The following is a 3,984-nucleotide window of genomic DNA, read 5'->3' on the forward strand; positions in this document are numbered from 1 at the left end:
TAAAATGGGGATGCTCTGAAAATGAAGTGACCCAGCCCGGGTGAAGCCCAGACCAGCTCCCAGTAATGGGGATGATGACAGTCTTGACCTCACCCTCCTCCCCATGCCACCTTGAGCAGGTGCTGAAATCCTGCTGGCCAATGATAGTCAAGAGCCATATCACCCAGAATAGGCCCCAGAGTCAGGTAGCTCTTAGGGCGGTGGCTTCATGCTCTGGGTGAGACAGAGACCAGATGCCTGGGTGGCTTCACTCCTCATCAGGAGGGATAGGGTCTCATGGCTAGAAGGACCTGGGCCCCGCTCCACCCAACACAACACCAGGAGGAGGATGAATATTGCCTGTGCCCCTGAATTACTGTGGGGAGAGCATGGCTGTGTCAGCTGGGATCTGGGAAGATGTGCATTCAGATAGATCACGTGAATGGGAACCTTCACAAATGGCTGAATCCCTGGACCTTTTCCATCTCTGAGAGGCAAGGAGACAGGGAGGGCATTTCCATACAGAAAAAGAGAGGAGACCAAGTTTGGAAAGGTGCTGTGGCATGCATGGGGTGCCCTAGGCTCAGTGAGGCAGGCCTGTGCTCAATCCTGCTCTGGGAGGCTGGCTTTGCAAGTGAAGCTCCTGCCTCTGCCAGGGCTCAGGCCAGCCCACACATGCCCACTACCGGGGAGAGCGGGAGGAGAGCAACCAGTTGGCAGTCAACCTGGGGCAATTGGTGCTCCCTGGGAGCTGGCAGCCTGACTGCCTGCTACCCACTTGAGGGGAACCTTGTCATGCCTGTGGGGTGAGCCTAGGATTCTGCATTCCTATCAAGCACTTCCAGGCAGTACACTTCCCACCAGTTCAGTGCTCAGAGCCAGGTGGCAGGGCAGGGCTGCCACCCCATTTCCAGAAGGACAGGGGAGGGAGGCCAGGCATGTGAGGAGGTTCTGTGTTATCACCCTCATTTTAAGGACCGGGTGGCACTGGCCAAGGTCATGCTTGGTAATGGACTAGGTAGCATGAAATGGGCACCCAGGTAGGCATATGCATCACCTCACTCAGTCCTCCTGCAAGACGTGACATGCCTAAGGTCACACAGTTAGGCCCTCACCCTCCAAACCAAGTGGGTTTCTCCCACGAGGGTGTCGCTGAGTTATGCTCTTCGTATTCTGGAATATCACCAACATGACAGTGGCTGGATGTTCTGTAGCCACCAACAGAGTGTGAGAGGCAGGTTGGGTGACTTGGAGGCGCCCACCCAGTACTGTGGAGAGAGAGCAGTGAAACGCAGCTTCCTCCAAGGAGACTTGATCCACCCATTTGTCCTGCCGTCTGTGTATCGGTCTCTCCCCAGTACCTACGGGGCCCAGCCAAGTCCTTGTTCCCACAGCATGTCAAAGGGGCAGGGATAATGGCCATCCCTGCTATTGGTTTGTCCCTTCTCCTTCAGTCACAGACTACTGAGTTTAGCTCAGCCAATGGTTTCCCAGAAGAGGGGTCTCTCCTGCAATTCTGAACTTCTCCGGCATTGAAGTGTGGCTGTGTGGCTACAGTCTGGCAATGGAAGACGTGTGCAACATTAGGAAAGGGACTGAGGAATACCATTTCTTCTTCTTTTTTTTTTAATTACTTCTTCCTTCCTATTGGCTGAAATATGAATGTAATGACTGGGGCTCCACTAGCTATACTGGAGCACGAGACTGGGCATGGGAGTCTCACATAGTAGAGCCAAAGACAGAAGGAGCCTATGTCCCCCTGGAGCCCAGGCCTTCCCTAGCCTGCCCACCTCAATACTTCTTAAGTGTAAACAAACAAACAAAAAACTATCTTGTTTTAGGATACTGGAATTTTGTTTTGTTTTTTTTTCCTGATACAGCTGATCTTAATCTTAGTTTTTATATGTGTTTATATTTTTCATTGATAAATAGGTTTTTTCCCTCCTTTAAACACAGGACATAAAACAGATGAAAACACTCACCCCTCCCCACAGTCCTATTTTGAAAAAGTAAATCAGGTTATATCCCTGACCAGATTAAGTCCCTCTGAATTCTTATGAAAATCCTCACTCCTGGGACCTATATATCTGACACCCCTGCATCCTCCCTTCTCCTCACCTTCCTCATTGCCCCTCTGTTTGTTCCTTGGACTTATCGCTGTGTCGGGACTTTGCATTCCCCATATTCCCCACCTGAAGATCCTGTTCCCAGGTGTCCACGTGTCCAGCTTCTTCATGACATCTGATTGTATCCCATCTGTTTGTTTACCATCTGTCTGTAGTAGCCCTTGGACTCCCTCAGCTTGTGCCCTGGATCAGCCCCTGAAAACCCCATGCTTGTTGTTTGTGTGTTAACTGCCTCCTCCCCCGACCGGACACAAAGCCCCAGGTGCTGCTGACCCTCAGCCCACGCCTAGTGGCTGCCCTGGGCATGCCCTGGCCATGCCTACTTTGTCCAGGCTTCGGGAGTCCCTCAGCCTAGCCAGCTCAGCCCAGCCCGTGCTCTGCAAACCACTAATGAGGGGCTCCATATTCTTGGCTCTGACAGTGACCGCTGACTCAAACTATGAAACTACGGGCCACAGGTGACTGTGGGAGTGAGAACAGGCGTCTGGAGCGCTGGTGGGGTAGGTGGCTTGTGGTTTGGCAAAGAGGTGTCCTCTGGGAGCAGGTCAAGTCTAGTCTAGGTACCCCACTTCCTGTTCCAAAGGTTGATTGTTAGCCTTGCCCTGTCCAGGGAACCAGCTAGGCAGAAAGCCCAAACCCAGGCTATGACAAGGTCCTATGGACTGATGATGGCTCCTGCATAGTAAACTGGATCTCAAAGCTGCACACCAGGTGCTGAGAGAAAAGTTGCTGAGGCACTGGTGGGGCCTATGCACATCCAGCCTGAAGACCACCCTGCCACTTCCTGCCTTCCCCTGCCAGGGTCTGCTGCTGCTGCTGCTGCTAAGTCGTTTCAGTTGTGTCCGACTTTGTGCGACCCCATAGACGGCAGCCCATCAGGCTCCCCCGTCCCTGGGGTTCTCCAGGCAAGAACACTGGAGTGGGTTGCCATTTCCTTCTCCAATGCATGAAAGCGAAAAGTGAAAGTGAAGTCGCTCAGTCGTGTCCAACTCTTAGCGGCCCCATGAACTGCAGCCTACCAGGCTTCTCCGTCCATGGGATTTGCCAGGCAAGAGTACTGGAGTGGGGTGCCATTACCAAGCCTGGGGGCTGCCTCCTCTGGGAAACCCCAAGATGCCCCTGAGGGCACGCTTTCACACCCTCAGTTCTCTCCCACCGCCTTCCAAGACTTGTACCCACATTGAGGGGCTCAAGGCTCAGGCTGGGGGCTGTCTGCTTTAGCACCCACAACTTCCCACAGGTTGTGGACAAGTGGAGACACCGCCACCAAGAGGTCAAAGATAGAACTAGCAAGCATTGCTGAGGGACACTGGTCTGGGGCTTTGGTGTGAACTCTCTTACTATGCGCCCATTCGGCTTGCTTGGACACTAAGGCTCCCAGAGCTGAGGTTTGAACCCAGGTCTCCTGAGCCCACCCCACCTGCCCCAAATGGGGACTGGGAGCTACCACGAAACAGGTGAGTCTCACAGGAGCACTCAGCTTCCCCAGGCCCTTTCCACTCTTCCCTGGAGAAGCAAGGCCCACCTCAGATTCTGGGCTGATCACGACTTCACTTTCCTTAGGGAGACCCCTGAAAATACCCTAGGAGCCACAGCGGGGTGGAGAATTTGAGCCTCCCGCTCTGAGGTGGGGAGGGGACAGTGGCCGCTGTGTCTGTGGACATCACGCAGTTCCATCCACATCGGTGTCCTTGTTCTGACCCTGGTTGGGTCATTATCAGAACTGCCTAGAGACACTGCTCGCTACCCACTCCCTGCATTTCTAGCCAGGTCCTGGGGAAGCTGGTGTGGCTGCTCTGGGGACCCCACTCTGAGCCCCAGCGTGGGAATTTGAGTCAAGTGGATTTGACTGAGGGGTGTGGAGGGGAGGAGACCCCAC

The sequence above is a fragment of the Bos indicus x Bos taurus genome, chromosome 8 (assembly GCF_003369695.1).
Source record: "Bos indicus x Bos taurus breed Angus x Brahman F1 hybrid chromosome 8, Bos_hybrid_MaternalHap_v2.0, whole genome shotgun sequence".
Taxonomy (NCBI): Eukaryota; Metazoa; Chordata; class Mammalia; order Artiodactyla; family Bovidae; genus Bos; species Bos indicus x Bos taurus.